Genomic DNA, 25,238 nt, shown 5'->3' with positions numbered 1-25,238 from the left:
TGAATTTCCTTAATCGTGATACTTGCCTATAGAGATCCCTGCCCAGACTGCAGAGTTTATGTTTAAAGTGAAATGAAAAAATGACATTTGGAGGATAACACCAAGGCAGCTGCAGAAGCAAAGACAGACCTCTCAAAGTTCAGGGTTTCTTGTTTTTTTGTTTCCTTATGTGTTGATGCTAATACAATATTCCTTGTATTTCTCTGGACTTTATTACATAGACATTCCTTTAGTCAACTGACCTGGCAAAACCAAAAGGGAAGTATTCTATAAGTTGGCTTTGGTGGGACAGAGTCGTTCCACCATTTACTGAGAAAAACTTTAAGGAGTTAGATATAACTCAGAATTCATGGTGTGGGACTGAGTTACTCTAGCCGTCTTAAGAAACTGCAAAATATTATTGGTCAGCAGATAAACAAAGAAATGTCAAGAGTAAGGTGGCAGGTATGTGCAAGGAGTGGCGATCAGAGAGACTATATCTGGAAAACCCTTACAGAATAAAATTATTAAATAGCTTCTTATTTAGTTTCTCAGCTTCCAGTCTCTTTTCCCCTTCAATCTATTTACCAAAACAGTGCTGCTAGAGTTTCACTTTTAAGAACCTAATTTGATCACAACATTCTTTCTTTTAAGACTATAGCTTTCAGAATTAAAGCTTAAGTCTTTGACACGAGATAGAAGTCCCTTAACTGGGTTCCTGCCAATCTCCCCCACCATCTCCTTTACCCCCTCCACACACCCTTCATCATCTCTCCTTCCCCTTCTCACTATATACACATCTTTGCTTTGAACTTTATTAAACTACTTTCAGCTCCAAAATAATCCATGCCTTCTTAAGGACTGGGTCTTAGTAGCTTACCAATGCTTATTTTTTTTGCTCAAGTGCATGTCCATTATGGGTAGGCCATGGTCCTGCTCCACATCCTCTATATTCTGGGATCTAGGATTAAGAAACGACTTTTTTTCTAGCATATTTTGGGTCCCACAACAGGCAGGAAAAAAAAAATTGTAGAATTACACTGTGTCTTATAAAACTTCGCCTGTCACTTTTTTCTACATTTTATTGCAAAAATAAGTCACATAGCCAAGGTTATTGGGATAAGAAGGGGTATCAAGAAAGGGCCAGTATTGTTTACAAATAGCTATTTGTAAACAATACTGCAATCTGTCATATCATCCTTCAAGATTTAATGTTCTGCCATAACACCATATGCTTGCCTCTGTCATACCCTCTGACTCTGTAATGGAAACATCTGTGTCTATTTCTTTCCTACTAGCTTGGAGATGATTGCAAATCTGACTGTGTATTTTGATAATTGGCATATAATTGGCACTCAAAATATTTGTGAATGAAAAGAGAGAAGGGAAGTAAGGGAGGAGGGAAGATAGGTTAGGAGTAGAAATAGCTGTAATATACTTGTAGCTTTTAATCCATTTAAGGGAAAAGTCAAGCTTGTACAAGTCAATAGCTTATTTACTGATTATTGGGGGGATCAGAACACATAAATATCTGAAAATACATATTTGATTTAAACAGTAGGTTTATGATGTTTTTATCATGTAGTTTATAAAAGGCTCAACTACCTTTCGGGACCAATAGAGTCTTTCTCTTCTTTCTCCCTCAATCTCTCCCTCTCTCTCTCTCTCCTGCTCTCTCTGCATGGGTAGTATAATATATTTAAAAGTATTGCCTTTGGAGTCAAATGGCCCTGATTTTACTCTCTCTCTCTCTCTCTCTCTCTCTCTCTATATATATATATATACCTGAAAATGCCTCCATTGGCTATTTAAATCTTTCCAACTCTCACGCTATATCAGCAATCTCCTGCCTCTCCATTTAACTTAGAGGTGGTTATTGGTTTTATCATTAAATTGATCACTTATAGTACTCAAAACAGCCTTTCCAATACTTCTCCACTATATGTAACTGTTACTCTCTTTAAGGCAATTAGCAAATAATTCTGCATCCCACTTACTGAAATTCTGTGGCTATCTGACTAAATTTCCTTTCTTTTTTCTTTTTTCTCTCCTCTGCACCAGAAATTGCTTATTATGTCCAAGCTTCCTCTTTCATACCCTCTGTTTCAAAGATACATCTCTGCTTTGGAAAGCTTACACCTCCATCAGGTCAACTGAAGAAAAAAATTCTTCCTCTACAACTTCCCATCACCAATTATTGTTGCTGTTTTCTGTCTTTAATTTTATGCTTTCTACTATGATCTACAAATACACACACACACACTTCACATAAGTAACAAACAAATAGACCAAGCTCTCTCAAACTTTGCGTCCAACAAAATTAAACTTCTATCTCACATATTATGAAAGCAAAATGTATGTGAATCTCCTCCATATTCAAAATATCAACTTATTTTTGTGCTTCTCTCACTAATTTTTTTTCTGCTTCTCTAAGATACCAACCAAATTAACAAGCTTAGTAATAACTAAATGGTTTTTATTTCACTTTTTAACTTCCTTAAATTCCAAAGTATGAGGCTAATTTCTTCTTATCCTTCACAAGTAAAACTTCATACAATGGAAGTAATTAACAGATTTTTTTTTTTTTTTAATTTTGGAGAATCTTTAAAAAAGTCTAAGAACTGGAAAACTGACTTGGTGTCTCATTTATGTTTCAGTACTGAACTTATGTTGACAGCTTTTATTCTTCAATAAGAATATCTAATAGTAATACTCTTACCTCAGTATTTGCCCAAACTGTATTCCTGTACTTCTATGCTACTTCATGCAATGATAAAATTTGATAATAATTAAATAAACATAAGCATGCTGCATATGTAGAAAGGTGGAGGAAGAGATAAATTGACTGATATAGATTATTGATAGATGGATACAACTGGAAGGATAAATGAGTGAATAAATGGATAGATTTACAATAAATGGTGGGCATTTGTTGATGCATCCCTGTATCCCATTTCTTTTCTTTACAAAAGTACTTAGATTTTCCTTTGGAGAAGCAAGTCACACACTCTGTTTCAGATGGCTATTGAGTTTTGATTCTATTCCAAGCTCCAAGGGAAGGCCCTGACTGGCTTAAGCCAATCATAGTAATCCTATTGTTGCTGTTGTTCTTGATGTTTGTCACTGTGATTAGTCCAGGGTTGGCAATGATTTAAAACTAAGACAAGCTAACAGATGGTGTTCCTTTAGCCTCAGTGATTGGTTCAAGAGATATAAGTTAGTCAACTGGAAGGAAGCCAAAACTTTTCTTAAATAATCGCAAACTTGATACAATGCCCTTCTCTTAGATAAAAAAATAAATGCATGTAGTCCAAACGGAGAGCCATCTGGCCAACATGAGGAAAAACAGGCTAAGGATGAAGCCAACATAGTGAGGAAGACAGAGCTGAAAGAATCACAAACAAATGGATATGCAGCCTTAAAGATACCATCGACCTGTGGATCAGACAAAGTATTTATTCTCTAGCTCTAGACTTTTCAGCTAGTGAGCCAACAAATTCCCTTTATTACTTAAATGAGTTAGTTGAATTTTATGTTATTTTCTCTGATGGATATCCTAAATATTCTAAGTAATATGGATAGATGATAGATAAATAAAGGAGTAAATAGATATATACATAGATGATAGATAGATAAATAGATAGAGCATGAACATCATGACACAGGATAAAGAAATAGGTGTATTTGCCCTTAGAATAAACTGGGATAGCTTACTGGAATGAATATTTATCTGTGTGATCTATGAAAAATCTATCTGATTTACTGGTTGCTAGAATACCTTAGTTTTGTAAATGCTCAAAGCAACCAAACTTTTATATATGACCATCTCGATTATCAAAACAGTTCATGTAGGTGACAGTTGGTGATCAACCTTCCAATGCAATATTCAAAAGAACACTATACCATATGTTAGCTGATCCAGTTGAGTTGCATATAAATTGTTACATTTATTCTGAAATTTTAGTTTTCATAAAGCAAAAAAAATTTTTTTGTTTTTGATTTTATAACCTCCAAAGGACAGCAAAAGGAAATATTTAGTTTTTAGAGGATAAACTAACAGTAGTCTCAGTACAGTGTGAAGCTAGCAAACTATCATTTGAATTAGAGCATTTTATGCCTAAAGAATAAAATTAAATACCTAAAATTTGCCAACCAAAATTTAAATAAGATTTTTTGTTCTTTTTTTCTCCCAATGTAATAATGGCATTGTTTATGGTATAGCAAAATAATTTATATGGATTCAGAATAGGGTTGAATTCTTGCTCTGCCATTTAACCATTGGTGATCTTAAGCAAGCTATCAAACCTCTGTAAATTCCATAGATATTATTGTTAACCAGTATTGAATAGTGATTGTATATACACCTGTGGGTATGTGTGAATATATATTATGCATATAAACTAATGTGAACCAACACTGAGTCCTGATATAAAGATATATATGTGTGCATACATATTTATTAAATAAGCATTATATATTATGTAAAATAAGTTAATAAATAAACCTTTCATTGTTTAGATAAACTTGATTTGATATAATAACTATCTTGCCAAAGTTTTGAGTTCTGTACATCTGGAGACCTGTGGATTTATTTCTGGAAGTGACATTCCTAAAGTGAGCCAGCCACCTTGCAAATAACTTCACTGATGAAAAGTAAAACTTTATGATAGAGAAAAAAAAAATCAAGGGACTTTGAGTGAAATATTTAGTTTAGCCCCTGCTCAATTCACAAATGACTTGTGTTATGCTAGTCAAACTGTGTAACCTTATGGAACTTCATTTATCTTACCTATAAAATAGGGATAATAAACCTAACTCAGAGATGTTCAGAATAAATTATATTACATATGTTTTAGAAGCACATTTGAATTTCAAAGGCACCACATCAAAGATTACTACCAGGAACTAAGTACATCTGTGATGGAAGAGCATCCTAATTAGTGGAAAAGTAATTGGGGAATTCTATCTAGTAGTGGTACATATTAGTTTAAATTTAGATAGTCTATTTTTTTGTAAATGTTCGTACTATGTTTCTGTTGCATGTACTGTTTTCTCATAGTAAGAGGATATACTCTAATCCAAATAGAACTTTTGAGAACCTCCAAAATAAGGGAAAATAAAGCTTTTAGTGCCTAAGAACAGATCTTTAAGAAACCACATGCATGTAAACTTTTTCATCTAAAAAAATAAACAACAGACAGTATTATGTAACTTCATTTGAGAAGCTACAATGTATGTTTTTTAAAGAACCTCCAGTAATCTGTTGCAATGTCAGTGTACCCCAACATCAATATTTTCTCTAAGTATATGACTGAGGAACTTTTTTCTAGAATTAAGTAAGCGATACAAGGTAAAAGATGGGAAATATGTGTGTCACACTGAATCAAGATTACAGGAACCTATAACAATAATATCCCCTCCCCCAATAAGATTCATTAAAAAAAAAAAAAAAGATGGGGTAGGTAGGATGAAAATCAATGTTATGGACTCTATAATTCTAAGTTTTTTCTTAACTCCCAAATTCAGACCTATTTAACCCAGTTCTCAAATAGACATCTTCACACTGACATTTCAAAGTTACTGAAAATGAAACTTCAGTAACTAAATTCACCATGATCCTCCCCAGAACTGCCATTCCCTTGATCTCTCCCTCAGTAAATGCATCAATTACACAGGAAGACTGAACATTAGTTTCTTTTTCCCCTCTTACTTCAACCTAATCAAACACCAAATTGTATTAATTCTGCCACCTAAATATTTCCCAGATCTGCTGTTCACTACTCTTACTGCCACTGCCACATCCCTAAATCAGATCTCCTTTATTCCTTACCTATTTTCCTTCAATAGTCTTCATCTCTCTGGCCCTATTCACATTAAAATGGTCTTCCTAAAATGTAAATCTTATCCCATCATTCACTCGCCCATCATTAGCTCCTATTGTTTTCAAGAAAAGTGCAAACTCTTTCTTCACATGGTTTATACGGAGCTTCATGATCACGTCCAGCTTATCTCTCCAGTCTCTCTGCTAACCCTCTCCAACCATAGGGGGACTAAATTACTTCAGTGTACTTCCTCTCTTGTAATACTACCATCCTGCAGCCATGCATCATTAAGGTCACCCAGCCTGTTCAAATCATACATGCTGCTCCCTGGTAGCTCAAAATTTAGCTCAAGAATTTTTCCTGCATAAACAACCTACTCTGTTGTGTTGCCACTTGATAGCCTATAATCCCAAACAGCCCATGAGCTTCCTGAACATAAGAAACATGCTGACCTGTTCACATTACATTCTCATCACCTAGAGCAGTGCCTAGAGCATTCACAGCAGATTTTCAAAAGACATTTGGTGAAATGATGAAAATTTATAGTTTTAATAAATTTAATTTGATTATCTAAACCTTTCAGGAGAAAGTGTTGTATGTTAGCTGGATACTATCACACATTTTTCTCTTCACTTGAGTTGAATTGAAACACACATGGAATGAAATCCTTATAGCTCAGAGGAAAGGTTGTGACTGAGTCTTGGCAAGGCTGATTCCTGGATATAACCTGGCTTTTAACACCTACATTTTTGGTTCCCAAAACAGAGTTGTATCTTGCAGCAGAACTTAAAGAGAGGCAAGAACTGAGTTGAGCATAGTCCCTGAATTCTACACCACAGCAGAAGCAGAAATTCTGTTTGAGAAGCATATGTGAAAGAAATATTGCCTGAGAATTCCTCTGAGCTTCCAATACTGAACCATAGTGCTATTTTATTTAATATTTCTGACTAAGCAGACTATTTATTTATGAAGGAATGTTAGAAAAAGTCATTAAATCTTTGTTTGCAGCCCATTCATATGGGATAACCCAAGAGCACTAACTGTTCAGAAAAAAATAGTGGGAAAACAACTGAAGTTACTAATTAGCATAAATTATTAAACTACTGTCATCTAAAGCAGCATTTATTACCAAAATTTTTTATTTATTATTTTTTAAAAGTTGAATATATTCCCATGAAAGATGCATAAGCAGCCTAAATAATTATATTCTGCTCATATTTATAAAAATCAAAACAGTTTTTTCTGCTTTCCCTAAAATTGAAAGCATATTAATTATTTCTTTCACTTTATTTTTAATATCTTTAGTGAAGATTAGTTGAAGAATAAGAGATATTGTAAGAAAAGCTTTTAGGAAGTAAGGTATACAAGAAAAGATTGGTAACTAGCATGGACATACTCTCTGTTAAAGGTAAAATTTGCACTCAAAAATTTTTAAAAAATCTTCAGAATTGGGAATGCACACCAAAGAGATTATGAAATCTAAAGAATGTAAAAATCAGAAATATCAATTAGAGCTAATTTGAGTCTATGAGAGAAAATTAGTTTGGCCTGGATAAATGAGAAGAAAAATGGCTCAAGCTGATTTTTATTTTAGTGATTCAGTTCTCTAAACTTTGAAACTCATTTCTGAAAAGATGGCTTGGCAATTGTTCTGTGTACCAGATACAATACTACTGAGGGACTATCTTCTTTCTTCATGCCCCTCAATAAATTAGATAGATGCCTACAACATACACAAGAAAAAATCATTTACCCTCTTTCTCCATTTCTTCTTCTTTTTTCCAGGTGGTATAGTCCATATAGTAACACATATCACAAAAAAAAAGAAGGCTAGTATTTTAGTCTTTTTTTTTTATTCTTTTGTTACAGGCTATGGAAGACTAACCCTGCTAAAAATAATATCTATTCAATGAGGGGATCATTACACACTGGCAACAGACAGTAACTCTGTGGCCAGCCTGTGCAAAGAGAGTCTTAAAATACATACATCCTCCAAATGGTGCATATTTTGAGTAACTGCAATTTATTGCTTCAGGCAAAGTACTTAAAGACTTAAAACCAGACTAACTGGCAAAATGTGGTGAACAATTAAATTTGTATTAAGTTAAATCTACTTTCTTTTAATTTCAGTTGATCATAAGGCATACAACATGAAGAAGTTAAAAAACAGCTGAAGGGTTTATGACAGAAAAAAAAGAAAAACAATTTCTTCACTGTTTCAAATTTACTAGTAGTTAAGACAGCTGTATGAATAATGAAACATGCACAAGTCAGTCTTCCCTACCACCACAGATTGAGGGAATTTTTGACCTGAATTTATAAAAAAAATCATAAATTCACACAAAAAAAGTTGGATTTTTTTAATTTAAGGAAAATATCATTGTAAATTCCTGTTTATAACTCTATTTGTTAATTACAGAGAAGTTAAATAATATGGTATTTTTAAAGAAGAAAATTAAAGTTGCCCAGTATCTAACAAACCCAGCAATTACTATCTTTAAAGTTTGGATTTTGTTCTATTCTATACAAATTTACTCAAAATTACATTCCAATTTGATTCTATATGAATGGATTCAAATTAAAAGTGGGATAATGATATATGTACTATTTTGTTAACTCTTTAAACTGCAAACACAAATGTAGCATTGTATGTTAAGAACAATTAAGTCTCAAATTATGAATTTAAGATTTGTATAATATTCCATATTATGATTACTTACTATTGAAATGTTTGTTTTTAACATTTTACTATTCTAAACAATACTGTAGTTTGAACATGCTTGTTCATAAATCTATGATTATTACTTTTGAATGTATTCCTAAAATACATAAAACTGAAACTATATATATATATATACCTAAAACTATATAGATACTTAAAACTACATATGTACCCAAAACTCAATTATGTAAAACTACATATATATATACAATGTTACATATGTATAACATTATATATGTAACAAGATATAACATATTATATACAGTTATCCCTCAATAAGGTGGCAGATTTGCTCCAGGAGTCCTTGCATATATTAAAATCTGCAAATGCCCAATTCTCTTATATAAACTGGCACACATGGCATGTCCAATGAATACAGTCTGCCCTCTATATATGCAGGTTTTGCACCCGAGGAGTCAATCAACTGTGCATGGAAATTTCCATCCGCAGTTGGATAAACTTCTGAATGTGAAATTCAAGAATTCGGAGGGCCAACTGTATATTTACTGAAAAAACAACAGTGTATACATGGACTCATACAGTTCAATCCTGTGTTGTTCAAGAGCCAGCTGTATAAATATATATAAATTATAAGGCACAACTCATTTTACTGAGCTTCACTTTATTGTGCTTCACAGATATCGCATTTTTTATAGATTGAAAGTCTGTGGCAACTTGCTTCCAGCAAGTCTATCAGCACCATTTTTCCAAAAGCATTTGCTCACTTCATGTCTCTGTGGCACATTTTGGTAATCCTTGTAATATATCAAACTTTTTATTATTATTATATTTGTTACAGTGATCTGTGATCAGTGATCTTTAATGTTACTACAGTAATCGCTTTGGGCCACTACAGAATGTGCCCATATAAGGCAGTGAACTTAATTGATGATAAACGTTGTGTGTATTCTGACAGCTCTACTGACCTGCTATTCTCTCTCCCTCTTCTCAGGCCTCCCTATTTCCTGAGACACAAAAATATAGAAATTAGTCCAATTATAACCCTGAAATGACCCCTAAGTGTTCAAATGAAGAGTCACACATGTCTCTCACTTTAAATCAAAATCTATAAATAATAAAGCTTAGTGAAGAATGAGTATCAAAAGGCAAGAAAGACTGAAAGTTGGGCCTTTTTCACCAGTTAGCCAAGTTGTGAATGAAAAGGAAAACTTCTTGAAGAAAATTAGAAGTGCTACTCCAGGGAACACATGAATGATAAGAAAGTAAAATAGCTTTATTACTAATATGGGGTAGGTATTAGTGGTGTGGATAGATCATACCAGCCACAACATTCCTTTAGCAGCTACAGCTGCCATAGATAGTGAATCCTCTGATGAATCAGAGCAAAACAAATGAAAACCTTCTGGAAATAAGTCACCATTCTAGATGCTATTAAGAACTTCTGTGATTCACGGGAAGAGGTCAAAACATCAACATTAACAGGAGTTTGGAAGAAGTTGATCTGAACCCTCACGGATGACTTTGAAAGGTTCAAAACTTCAGTGGAGGAAGTAACTGCAGATGTGGTGGAAATAGCAAGAGAACTAGAATTAGAAGTGGAGCCCAAAGATGGAACTGAATTGCTGCAATCTCATAATAAAATTTTAACAGAAGAGGAATTGCTTCTTATGGATGAGTTAAGAAAGTGGTTTCTTAAGATGGAATCTATACCTCATAACAATGCTGTGAAGATTGTTGAAATTACAACAAAAGATTTGGAACATGACATCAACTTAGTTGATAAAGCACAGGTTTGAGAGGATTGACTCCAATTTTGAAAGAAGTTCTACTGTGGGTAAATTGCTATCGAACAGCACCGTGTGCTACAGAGAAATAGATCATGAAAGGAAGAGTGAATCATTGCAGCAAACTTCGTTGTTATCTTATTTTAAGAAATTGCTACAGCCACCCCAACCTTCAGCACTACCACCCTAATCAGTCAGCAGCCATCAACATCAAGGCAAGACCCTACACTAGCAAAAAGATTAGGACTTGCTGAAGACTCAGGTAATGGTTAGCATTTTTTAGTATAAGGTATTTTTTTTAATTAAGGTATATACATTGCTTTTTAGGCATAATTCTATTGCACACTTAATAGACACCATATATATACATATATATATATATCCCTGGTCCAGGAAGATCCCACATGCCGCGGAGCAACTAAGTCCATGCACCACAACTACTGAGCCTGCGCTCTAGAGCCCGGGAGCCACAACTACTGAGCCTGCGAGCCACAACTACTGACCCTGTGCTCTAGAGCCCGTGCTCTGCAACAAGAGAAGCCACTGCAATGAGAAGCCCGTGCACTGCAATGAAGAGTAGCCCCCGCTTGCCACAACTAGAGAAAGCCCATGTGCAGCAACGAAGACCCAACACAGCCAAAGATAAATAAAATAAAAAATGAATAAATTTTTTAAGAATGCTGTGAATTCGGAACACAATGATAAAAAAAATTATATATATAAAAAAAGGACTATTCAATAGTATTGTGAAAGGGGTCAAGACTAATTGCAGTAAGTGAGAGAGACTGAACTCAACTCTGTTGAAACCAAAGGTGGGAGGTTTTTTAAGCACTGGGTGAGCAGGTAGAAAAATCCTGTAGGACAGTAAAGGGAAAGTTGGTCGGTGTGATTAGGCCATCTGTTTGCTAGTTGGCACTTATCAAAGATAGGCTCCTAACCTCCCCATGGAGACTGGGAGGTAAGGATATCTTTCTCAAAGATTATATTTCAAAGGCATGGTTTCTAGGTCCTTAAGAAAGACATTCTTAGATTGTAACACTGGCAAGAGGCTGTGAGAAGATGTCTAAAATGTATTCAAGCTGAGAACATAAAGGCCATGTTGGAATATAAACAAACAAACAAGTAAACCAACAAATCAAGATTGCATTGATACAATTTATATTTTCATATATTATGCCACCATCATCACTAGCCTACATACTTTCTTCTATCCCTAACCCTTCTAACTTTGTGAATTTTAGTATTATAATTTGGGAACTAATGTTTATATGATACATCTTCTCATTCAATACTTATTTTAATACATTGCTTGGTCTGTCATCACATTTACATTATAAAACTGCAGTCTTTCTAGCTTCAGATACACGATTGAAAATTTAAAGATTTCTGTGTAACTGGAACTAATGGGTAGATTTGTATAAACTCTTCAATATAACTTTTAATAAAAATACAAACAAATATTTCCATGTAAAGCAGAAATGTAAAGCCCTTTTGTGGAACTAAGTAACAAACACATGTTTTTATTAGATTGCGAGACAAATAACAGCCCTTAGATTTCACCACTGTAGTGCAATACAAATCAGTTTTCATGGGAGAAAGATTGACAACAGATACAAAATTAATAGAAAAGCATGCACATAATAGTAGTATGACCAAACAGTAGGTATTCATTTAAAGGGGTGGCATCCAGAAATTACAGACCTTTACACTATAGTTATAGTTCTCATCAAGGAAAATGAAATTGCTAAGTACTTTGTGTAAATTCTTACAAATTCATGCTTCTGGGTTTATATCTCTGCCACTGGGGTGTTAAGTGACCTTACACAAGCTAATTAATCTTTTCTCTTTGCCCTGGCCTTTTCATCCATTACATGTGCCTGTAGGGAGATTTGTTAGACTAGCACATAAAATAGTTCCATCAAAGCATCAAATTTCAAGCCAGAGGAAGAATACAAAATAACAATGATGCCCAACAGCTCTGCTTTCAGGAACACTTTTATTTCTTAACACATGCACTTCACATCAAATTGCAACATCCAGTTGCCTCTGGGACTATCTGGGGAATGAGAGTGTTAATGCCAACTCTTCAGCATTTTGGGATCATAATGTGGACAAAATTGTAATTATTGTTGCAGTGCCACTTGAAATAGGCATCCTCCAACAAATTGTCATTAGTTGGGGGTGGGCAGTAGTGTCATGGGATAATATGAGGAATATCACACAGAGGGGGGGAAACCCATAAATAAGGAAGAGCAATTCCCAAAATGGATGGGTATTATTGTCTGTTTAGAAAAGAAAGGGAGCAAGACATGGTAATGTGTAGGAAAAATAAATACTGGCATGCATAGAAATGAATTGTTATTTTTTCTCAATACTCTCCTTTTAGTCTATGAGATGTGACTGCCAGATGTCAAATTACCTTATTGAGACAACCACATAGACAAGGACATGTTGCAGATCCGTGATGATCAGTAGCATATCCACTAACCTTATATGTCCACTTTGCACTTAAAATGTGGTTAATCTGAATTGAGAAGTGGTGTAGACATGAAATACACACCAAATTTGAAGACTTGAAAAGAATGTAAAAGATCTGTCTTTGTCCCTTAGGCTGTTATAACAGAATACCACAGACTGGGTTGCTTATAAACAAGCTAAATTTGTTTTTCACAATTCTGGAGGCAGGATAAGGCATGGATAGATTCAGTGTCTGATGAGAGCCTACTTCCTGGTTCGTAGACAGGCTGTCTTCTTGCTGTGTGCCCAAATAGGAGGAGGGGTGGGGGATCTCTTTGGGGTCTCTTTTATAAAGGCACTAATCCCATTCACAAGGGCTCCACCCTCATGACCTAATCATTTCCCAAAGATCCCACCTTCAAATACCACCATATAGGTCTCAACATATGAATTTTGAGGGGACACAAACATTCAATCTGTAGGAAGATCTCACTCATAATTGTTTTATATTGACTACATATTGAAATGCTGTTTTAGACATGGATTGAAATATTATTAAAATTAAATTTGTCTCATTTTACTTTTTAATATGGTTATTACAAAATTTAAAATATGTTGCCCTCATTGTATTTCTGCTGTATAGTGGTATTATAGACAGTAGAGGTGCCTGTGGGTACTGCCTAAATGCTGAAAATAAGAAGCTATGAAAGTGAAAATTTTGCCAACCCCTCAGCACATCAACAGCAGGCAAAAAGTGGAGGCAAGACTGTCCTTTCTTCCCCTCAGCTATCATTGATGAAAATTGTCCATAGATTGAAATATCATGACCAGGAAAAGATCAGCTCTAATATTCCTCCTACTAGCTTAAATTTCTTTTAAAAAAAAAATTGAGATTATAATTGACATATAACATTGTGCAAGTTTAAGGTGTACATCATGTTGATTTGATACATTTATGTATTGCAATTGCAATATGATTGCCACCTAGCATTAGCTAACACCTCTATCACATCACATAGTTGTCATTTTTTGTGTGTGATGAGAACATTTTTTTTAAATTATTTATTTATTTATTTGGCTTTGCCGGGTCTTAGTTGCAGCACGCCGGATCTTCGTTGCCACATGCAGGATCTTTTACTTGTGACATACGGGCTCTTAGTTGCAGCATGCGGGATCTAGTTCCCTGACCAGCAATCGAACCCGGGCCCCCTGCATTGGGAGCGAGGAGTCTTAACCACTGGACCACCAGGGAAGTCCCCAGTCTTGTAGCAACTTTGGAATATATAATACAGTGTGGTTGACTATAACCACTATGCTGTGCATTAGATGTCTAGAACTTATTCATCTTCTAACTGCAAGTTTGAAGCCTTTGACCAACATCTTTCAATTTCCCCACCCCTCAGCCCCTGGTATCCACCATTCTATCCTGTTTCCATGAGTTAGGCTTTTTTAGATTCCACATATAGGTAATATCATACAGTATTTATCTTTCTCTGTCTGACATATCTCACTTAGCATAACGCCCTCAAGGTCCACTTATGTAGTCACAAATGACAGGATTTCCTTCTTCCTCATGGCTGAATTATATATATATATATATATATATATATATACTTTTCATAAAACTTGGCTAGAAAATTCAGTCTTCATCTTTTCCTCTCATTCACCTTTTCTCTAATATTTTTCTTTAATATGAAACTGCTAAATGTTTCTCAACGCTTTTCCACTGCCAACCAGATAACTTCCAACATTGTTGATCTTTTTTAACCTGGTCCCAGCTGACTTTCCAATTTTAGTATATGTGCTGCCGAAGCAAGCACTGACTTTCCAAATATTCATACATTATATTATTTTTCTACAGTTTTCAGCTATTCACTTTAATGCATGCTATTTTGTGTTTTTCTTTTCTTTTTTTTTTTTATTTTGTGTTTTTCTATAAATCAGTTCACATCACATTTTTCCCCCCAGGAATCTCTCATACTGCTCTCTGACTAGTCAGTTGAATGGTGGGAAAAAAATGTTCATATCCCAACCCATACAACCTGTAAATGTAATTTTATTTGGAAAGAAAGGGTCTTTGCAGATGTAATTAATTTAAGAATCTTGAGATGAGATCATCCTGGGTGGACCCTATGGCCAATGACAATGACCTTATAATAGACAGAAGAGGAGAAGCTAGAGATTAGGGGAGAAGGCCATGTGAAAACAGGCAGAGATTGGATTTATGCAGCCACAAGCCAAAGAAGATCTGGAAAGACCAAAAGTTGGAAGAAGCAAAAAAATATTCTTCCCTACAGCCTTCAGAAGAAGTGTGGTCCAGCCAATACCTTGACTTTGGACTTCTGTCCTCCAGAACGATAAGAGAAAAAATTTCTGGTTTTTTAAACAACAAATGTTGTGGGAGTTTGTTATAGCAGTCATAGAAAACTAATACACTGACCAAATTACCAGATTCTATTCATATTGCCAATAAAGTATTCTCATCCTCAAAAAGTAATCCTATCCCCTTCCATAGTATTTTTTACATATTTCTTGTCATATCTATTATTTTCTACTATATATAGTACATATTCACTAATCTTCCATATTTTACTTCCTAGAATGTTTGTGCATTGAGGAAAGTGATAATACTTTATACATATCTTTGTTCCCATAGTACCTACCACGGTGCCTCATATATGATCTAAAAATGCTCATAAATATTTTGCAAATATTTTGTAGACAAAATTTTAAAATCTGTTTTGAAAAATTATTTGATTCTTCTAAGTCCTCAGTGTTTCAACAGGAAGTGCAGTGGTTTTTATTTTAGTATAAAGAATACCTCTGAAACGCAGCATTGAAATATATATTATATATATTTCACCTCTCTCTCTCTCTCTTTCTCTCTCTATATATATATCCTCAAGATACAGTGCATGGAAAAATTTATTTGATTATTTGTTCTTTTTTAATGGAATACTTCAGTGGGAATTTTTTTTTCTTAATCTTGGTTCTGCATAACAATGATCTCAAAGCTAGCACGGGCTTGGAATTAAAACATATCTTGAAATATAATCATAATTTTTAAGCACATTCTATCTGAAATATGAGCTGTTGAAACAACATTTGTGTTAAGAAAGTAAACTGTGTAATTTAGGTGAGGTAACTTTTTGTAAGACTATTTAAAGGAAAGGTGTAGGTTGTATTTTCTTTTAATAATATTGTATACTGGTATCCTTTTGCAAAGCTGCATAAGTAGAACTTCTCTTATGAAATATGTTTTTGGAGAGAATAATTGCTAAGAGAAGACTGGTGACAACATAATTATATAATGTATCAGACAACGTCTTAGCAAATGTTTATATAATAGCTGATTGCTGCAATAAGAATACACAAAATGAAAATAGAACTCTCACCTCACTTTTAAAAATAAATGTCAATGTATTTGAATGGAAGTTCAATAATTTCAGGTTATATAACTTAACATAGTATCCGTACAAAGTGGAAGCTACCATTTTCATTAATACAGATCTTCGTCCCCCAAAAAAGTGTGTCTTGATCTTATCCTCATAGTAAATATATTATCTCACTGAAGTTCCTACACAATCCCTCCACCTCAGGGAATTAAATGTTATTCAAGAAATACTGGTACTAGAGTTAAAAAATAAATAAATAAAAGAAAGAAATTAAATTGTCAAACATTTACCTTTATTCAATTAACATACTGTATTGAGTATCTGGGGGCATACAGTAGGGTCCTTCATAAATGCTTATCAAATAAATCAATCTTGCATGTGATAGTTTCTTTTTTTACAATTAATTTTAATTTTAGAAGACAAAGCTCAATCTGTTTCTTTATTTTTGAAACAATTATAAGACATTTTTATAAAATAAATTTGCCAGCACATTACTCTTGTAATAATTACCTAGTATTTGAGTAACTACATGTTTTTTGGTATACTTCAATAGCACAAATATATTATTGTTAATTATCTGCATTAATGCTCCACCTTCTTTCCTTCTGTCACAAAGGAAGGTTTGCTTTTATGTTTTCTGGTTTTCTCTCCTTCCACTTGAAGAGGATTATCACCGCGTTATTGAGTCCCAACTCACCTGTATACATAGTTGTTCCCTACTTAAAACGCAACTTCTATGTCTTTACATAGGTTGAAGTCTATTCTATATTCTTAAACCTCCCTTAACTTAACATCCTATTCTGGGACTTCCCTGGTGGCGCAGTAGTTGAGAATCTGCCTGCCAATGCAGGGGACATGGGTTAGAGCCCTGGTCCAGGAAGATCCCACATGCCGTGGAGCAACGAAGCCCGTGAGCCACAACTACGGAGCCTGCACTCTAGAGCCTGTGAACTACAACTACTGAGCCTGTGTGCCACAACTACTGAAGCCCGCACGCCTAGAGCCCGTGCTCTGCAACAAGAGAAGCCACTGCAATGAGAAGCCCGCGCATCACAATGAAGAATAACCCCCATCACCACAATTAGAGAAAGCCTGCATGCAGCAACGAAGACCCAACACAGTCAAAAATAAATAAATAAATAAATAAATAAATAAATTTATTAAAAAAAAACAAAATCAAAAAACATTCTATTCTGGTTACCACTCTTTGTTACAGTCTATTCCATTTTAACTCATTTCTATTTTTCCCATGGTCTTTAGAGATAAGAGCCTCAAGGGTATGGAACAGTTTGATAGTAATTCCTCATCTTGAAGATTCACATGCAATGTCAGTTGTGTAAATTAGCAATCCACTGCTACATGTGTCTGAGGGCTGTGATTTCAGTTTCTCACTGGTGAATTATTCATTTTCAAGTCATTGTCTTGAAATGTTTTCAAGCTCCCTCTCTCTCACTCGGGCTTGTGGATGGAATTTTACTAGCTCTCCTTTAATGAAGGCACAACCTCTCAAGACTCTTTGTTTTCTTCAGGAAGATCAGCTCCAGCTCCTTATACTACATAGCCTACTGACTCAAATCTGGAATGACTCAAAACCTCAAAGCTCCATGCTCCAACCTGGGCTGGTTGTTCTGACATTCTGTTTCAAATTTGCTATTTTTGGATTTTCTATTCTTATCCCCTTGAGACACCTATTCACTTATCTCTTGTGGATCCTCTATTGCCTGGCTCTTTTTTTTTTTTTTTTGGTTTACTCTTATTTTAGTGCTGCACATTCTTCACTAACTCCCTTAGAAAGGAATATAAGGTGAATAAAAAGTGAATTTTTGAGACCTTGGATACCTAGCAATATCCTTATACAATATGAATATTTTATGGAATAGTTGTCTTGGGGTAAAATGTTGGATTGGATAGTTCCCTATAAATGTTTAAGGCTTTTCTCAATTTCTACTTTAGATGTGGTTATAGAAGATTCTTACATCATTCTTATTTGTGAACTTTTATTATTGTCTCCCTTCCCTTCCCTTCTTGTAAGCTTTAAGATCCTTTATCCATAATATTTGGAACACTTTGTGTCTTGGTATGAAGGTTTTTTAAGTGTTGGGCTGGTTAATGGTAGGTTGATCCTTTCAGTTTAGAAAATGATGATTTTTGGTTATGGTAACTTTTTGTATTATTTATTTCATTAAATATTTTAAGGAACTACTTTCTTGCAGAGTGTTTTGGATAGTTTGAACTATATGAGAGAATAAAATAGGGAAAATCAGTTCCTTCATGTAGTTTATATTCTTATGAAGGTAGACGGATTTTTTTTTTTTAAGTACATTTCAAAGAATGGTAGAAGGTGATCAATGGCAAAGGAAAAAAACAGAACAGGGTAAAGGAGATTGGGAGGTCTTGGGTAGCAGAAGCAGACTGCAATTTTCAATAGGGTGGTTAAGATGGGTTGTTCTGGGAAAGAGAAATTTGACAAAAAGATATGAAAGAGGTGAGTGAGAAAGTTATTTGATTATCTGGGTGAAAAGATTTCCAGGAAGAGGGAACAGTCACCATAAGACCCCATGTGGGACCATGTTACATTGTTCAATGGGATAACTGTGATATAAGCAATACTCAAGAGGGAAATTTTAAAAAAAGAGGGAAATTAAAGGGAAGTGATCAAGTGGACAGATAGTATGTACACTAATAATAACTGTGCAAGGAAAATAGGCATAATCTGAAATGTTCCAGGGGAAATCAGGAAATATGTTCACCTTAATTGTATGTAATTTTAATAAATTTCATGTTACTTTGAATGAACTGGGGTCACAGTCCTTCTTTAAGAAGATGAGTGACATTATCTGATTTAATTCTGAAAGGGATGATCACTGTTGCTGTGTTGAGCCCAGATGGAAGAAAATTAAAGGTGAGAACAAGGAGACAAGTTAGCAATCCACCGCAGTACTTTAGGTGAGAAAAGACTGTGGCTCTTACCAGGGTGATGGCAGGGGAGGTGCTGAAAAGTAATTGACTTCTAAATATATTTTAAAGCTGTAAGTGCAGGTTATCCTGCTAGATAGATGAAGGCAATGAGTAGGCAGTTAACTGGGATTCTGGTTTTTCCATGTGAGTATGAGGAAGCACAGAAGGAGCAAGAGAGTTAAGGATGCATTCAAGGAAACTATCATAGTTAACTATTGAACTGGCTAAAGAGGGAAGAAAGGCACTAAGGGGGCATGCAACATTGAAAAGTGAAAGTATAATGGGGTAAGATCCTGAAGGATTTTACAGATTATCAGAGTTGGACTGACAACTAGAGGAAGTAAGCCAGATAATAAACAAACAAACAAACATATGAAAATTGGATTAAAAAAATTGCTGAGTTGCCATTATTGGTAATGACAAGGTTTAGGACAGTGTGACACTGGCAGTGAATGGTTGAGATTGAATCACAAGAAAGAAGTTAAGGAACTGAGAGGCTAGGATTGTAGCAGAATCATCTCGCCTGTACTGAAATAACCAATAATTAAGACAAAAGTAGGGTTGGAGAAAATTACAAAAAGGCAGGTGCTAACCTAGTTTGGAAGTAAGAGGAAATGGCTTGAAAGTCACTGAATGAGTTGTTTTTTGTTGTTGTTGTTGTTTTAAGTGACATAATTTGACCACATGAGATTCAATGCTGGGGTTTTTTCTGGAGAAGGAAACACAAATGACTAGAATCAACAATGAGCCCAGCTGCCTTGAGGGCATTTATCAAACATGGTGAATTTAAGTATCACTTTTCATGGCCCTGTGGAGCTTGGGGAAACAAAGGTAAAGGAAGAACCAACCCATGGAAGGAAGGCTAAAGGGTAAACTTGTATAAGGGTAGACTCAATAATATTGCTCTGAAAAATAAAATGAGCTAGTAATATACTCATACATCTATCACCATCCCCATACATTTCCCCTTCACTGTCACTCAGCACAAGGGCAAAATAAATTCTCCCCTGTGAATCTGTAAAGTTATCAAGAAGATTTGAAGACAAAACTCGTAACACTTGTATAGCTTAATTATTTTTTATTTTGTTTTGTTTAAGGTGGCGGCCCCTTTTTTATGTTGTTTTTTCAACACATGTTATAGGTTTTGTCATCAAATGTGAATGGTGACCTGCATAGAATCATGGTACATCAGAGTTTTTAGAGTCATTAGAAGTTAGAAATTATCTATTATTCTACTGATAAGAAAATCAAGGTATAGAAATGGAAAATAGTTATGGAATTTTGAACCGCTGGTAACCTTACTGTGAATATTATTTGTTTAAGCTACATATTCTTACTTCCTATAAAAAGCAGAATTTTTAAATTTATTATTATTATTTTTTGGTCATGCTGCATGGCTTGTGGGATCTTAGTTCTCCAACCAGGGACTGAACCCATGCCTCAGCAGTGAAAGCGCAGAATCCTAACCACTGGACCGCCATGGAATTCCCAAAAGCAGAATTTTGAATTCAAAGTTTATCAATTCAATTTCTAACACAGTTATTTACTAGCTTTGTAACCTTATATAAGTTAATTAACATCTCTGAGCATTGGTTTCTTCCTGTGAATACTACTAACTAGTATGCAATTTTGTATTAGGAGAAAATATATAATATATATGAAAGCTTTATTAGAAGCTAATAAATATTTTTAGCATATTATTACCAGCAACCAAAATTAAAGCAAAATATTTCAATTTATAAGCATTCATAAAGTGAGTTTCCTTTAAACACTGAATCACTATGCGAGTTGGGAAATGAATTTCAGCATTTTCCTTTTAATTTCATTCAGAGAAGGCTACCTTTGAAACATATAGCTATGAACTCCAGAAATTACTTTTCCAAAGTCAGCATAGACACAAATAAGAACACATGATATAATTAAAAAGGAAAGCACCATGCTGTTACATCAGAAGCAGAGTATGAACAAAAAAAGAAGTATGGATGTCATTTCCTAATGGAAAGCAGGAGGAAACAACTTAAAAAAAATTAAGAAAAAAATGAAGACGATGAAATAGCACTCAGCTTGCAACGTCATCAGAGCAGTTTAAAAAATTTTTATGTTACTATTATGAACCAGCAGGGGAGTCACCAAGAAGTGCCTGCAGGATTTAATGACAATATTTTCCACAGTCAACGTTTGAAAAACATACATTTCCCAATTTCTAGAATTTAAACTTATCTGTGCAACAATTAATAGGAAGATAACTAACCAGAGTACCTTTCATGATACTTAGATTTTTTACCACTACCTTTGTAAGTGGGAGGATTGGTAGTAAGTACTCCAGTAAACAGTATATAATTTTATGTGCAGTTGTGGATAAATATGTAAATGTACTAGTTAGCTTTTGCTGGATAATAAAGTATTTCAAAATGGAGTGGCTTAAAACAACTATCTGTTATATCACAAGTTTCTGTTGCTCAGGAATTCAGCCACATCTTGGCTGGTTTTTCTGGTTCAGGGTCCCTTAAAAGACTGCAATCAAGGTAATGGCCAAAGCCGTGATCTCAATTAAAGGCTCAACAGAGTTGGAAGACTTGGAAGCAGGGAAGGATCAGCTTTCCAGCTCAGTCATTGTCATTGGCAGGATTCATTTCCTCATGGGTAGTTGAATCGAGGGACTCAGTTTCTCATTGGCTGTTTGCTAGAGGCCGCCCTCAGTTCCTTGACACATGGCCTCTCTACAGGGCAGTTCACAATAAGGAAGCTGGCTTCAGTCAAGGAAGCGAGAGAGCAGAGAAGATGCGCAAGGAAGAAGCCAGTCTTTTCATTGCCTAATCTGCGAGATTTTCGTCATAGTCTACTCATTAGAAGTAAGTCCCTAGGTCCAGCCCACATTCAGAAGCATGGATTATGCATACTCCTAGAACACTAGAAGGTGAGGGTCACTGAGAGCTTTCTTAGAAGCTGACTGCCACAACAGACCATACATAGATACGTACATATACCTAAATACACATACACAAGAATATACAAAGAGAAATATATGTCCATGTTAAATACTTAGTAACCTATACATTTTATTTATTTATTTATTTATTTTTGGCTGTGTTAGGTCTTCATTGTTTCACATGGGCTTTCCCTAGTTGCTGCGAGCAGGGCCTACTCTTCATTGCGGTGCGCAGGCTTCTCATCGCGGTAACTTTTCTTGTTGCTGAACGTGGGCTCTAGGAGCGCAGGCTTCAGTAGTTGTGGCACATGGCCTCAGCAGTTGTGGCTCACAGGCTCTAGAGCACAGGCTCTGTAGCTGTGGCACACGGGTTTAGTGGCTCCACGGTACATTTTAAAATTTAGGTTTATTTCTTCTAAATTAATCTGTTTGGTTGCATTTTAAATGTTCAGATTTAGATATTGTCAAATACTGCTAGAGTGTTCTTGAAAATTCATATTTCCTAATTTCACTTTTAATCAGGGATATAATGCCTAAAATTTGTAGAGAAAATGAAGAGTAATGCTTATTTCCAGAATAGTGGCTAGACAAAGTGTAACCTAATTTTGGTTGGCTAGAGATTATTGTATCTTTGATACATTTATTTGCAATTATTTATGTTTTTCTGAAAAGATTGTTCTATTTTTTCAAATATTTTGACAAAGCATTTTTAAAACATTAATTTCTTTACATATTCTACAAGCACTATTTCCAAGTTATGAGGCTCTAGTAACGTGCTTAGTGACAACTGATTAATTTCTAAATAAGTATGTGTAGAACTCCTTTTTTCATATAATATGAAAATAAGGAAAAAGAGTAATAAGTTAAGGTTAAATTATTATCAAAGGGAATAGAGGAAAAAATTAACAAACTGAGTATATTGGCTATCTTACAACAAAAAGAAGTCTAAGATAAACATTACTATGATTAATATATTTCAAAGAAATCATATAGTTATATTTTAGCATTAAAAATAGCTTACTGCCATTGAATGTTGAATAATCATCTCATATTCCTCTGAGGGAATTCTAATAGCAAAGGTATCTTATATTTCTTCTACTAAGGGAATTCACGTTTTCTGGCTCATGGCTAATGCTACCGATAATAAGAGCAAGTGTCAAATGAATGTCAAGTTTGCTACGTTTACAGAGGCACTTTGGAAGACCAAGCTAGAGAGGCTAATATCAGTTCATTCTGAGCAATTCTCTTTTGCGTTCTGATAAGTCAACTATTAAATAAAGTAATTATTCAAAAGCTGAGGTGAAATTCAAAATGCCATATTTAATGAGCAGTATTGCACTGCCAATCATCAATGAGAATAAAGTTAACTCCATATAGCCAAGAGATACTGTTTGAATGACAGCCTAGGATAACAGAGCAGTCTACAGCAGTTATAGGTGCTCTACAAATTACTTTCAATCAATGACTGCATGAACATGTTAATTTTCACAGTGTTATTCTACGGAATTGTATCGTGGTAGAGAAAAAAGTTTGAAAAAATAAAATTTAACTTAGAGATAAAAGTTGATAAACATGATAAATATACATAGCCATATTTTTATGATAGATACAGCACATACTAAAAGTAATTTAAAAATATCACTTAGGATATGGAACTTGAGAAACACAGTAAACAGTTTAGTCTGTATTGTGACTAAACAATGATAGTTTAGTCACTCTCCTTGCTTCAAGGGCACTATAGTCTTTTTTATTTACTGTTCCTTATTTACTAAAATTTTTAGAAATGCAAGTCATCATCACAACTAAATCTAGAGACTTAACAGCACAATCACTTTAGCCCCTGACTTACCATTTTCAATCAGATTGCCACACATGGCAAAGACATGGGGGAAAAAGTATTTTATACAAAAGTGTACAGAATATAATAATACAAAAAATATAATAATTCTGAAAGGCACATCATGAAATTTCTGGGAAAAAACACTTTCCAGGCAAAAGGAAAGTTGAGAGCAAAGACTTTGAGTATGGAGTGTGTTTGGTAGACTCAAAGATCAGCAAGGAGCTTAGCGTGGCTGAACTGGGAGAGAAGACTAGATAGAACAAGAAGGAGGAGAAGTAAAGAGGCTCAGACCAAGCACGGTCTTAGAAGCCATTGGGGGCTTCCCTGGTGCCGCAGTGGTTGAGAATCTGCCTGCCGATGCAGGGGACACGGGTTCGAGCCCTGGTCTGGGAAGATCCCACATGCCGCGAAGCAACCAGGCCCGTGAGCCACAATTACTGAGCCTGCGCGTCTGGAGCCTGTGCTCCGCAACAAGAAAGGCCGCGACAGTGAGAGGCCGCGACAGTGAGAGGCCCGCGCACCGTGATGAAGAGTGGCCCCCGCTTGCCGCAACCAGAGAAAGCCCTCGCACAGAAACGAAGGCCCAACACAGCCAAAAATAAATAATAAATAAATAACAAATAAATTTAAAAAAAAAGCCATTGGAAGATATTGGCTTATATCGTATTTGCTCAACCTTACTTATATCAGAGAAATTAAAGTTAAAACCAAAACAAATATTATTTCATGCCACCAGAGTAGAAAAAATGGTTCACAATTATAAACGTTGGTGAGGAGGTGAATGAACACCAACTGCTGCTGGTAAAATTCTAAATTCTAGAGCAATCATGGAAAGAAATTCATTTACCCGTGACCCAGTAATTGCATTTCTAAATTTATAGAGAAACACTTTTATACGTGCTCCAGGAGAAATACACAGGAGGATGTTCACGATGGTATTATTTACTGTATCAAAAACTGGAAACAACCCAAAGGACTTAAAAGTCACACAATAAAATGTTGTACAGCAGAGAAAATAAATGAACTAAAGCTGTGGGAAAGACAAGCTTTGAATCTATAACATTAAATAATAATAATGTTGCAGGAGACTATATTCAGAATAATATCATTTAAAAATGTTTACAAAGGGGTGAACATTTATCTTGTTTACGGAAATATAAATATGGAATAAAGGATAAGAAATGACAATCACAAATCTCTTGATAATAATAACCTATTGGGAGATGTCAGGGGGATAAAATGGGGGAGGAGCAAATAAAAATATGTAGTTATCATTACTGTTCTAGTTCCAAAACTGAGTATTTAGTTCATCAGTACTGCAAAAGTTTGTTATATATATCAAATATTGTTAAGTAGATACCTTAAATATAAGTAATAGCACAAGCATAATA

Source organism: Eschrichtius robustus, chromosome 17 (genome assembly GCF_028021215.1).
Source record: "Eschrichtius robustus isolate mEscRob2 chromosome 17, mEscRob2.pri, whole genome shotgun sequence".
In the NCBI taxonomy this organism is placed as follows: domain Eukaryota; kingdom Metazoa; phylum Chordata; class Mammalia; order Artiodactyla; family Eschrichtiidae; genus Eschrichtius; species Eschrichtius robustus.
Note: the sequence above shows the minus strand (reverse complement) of the source record.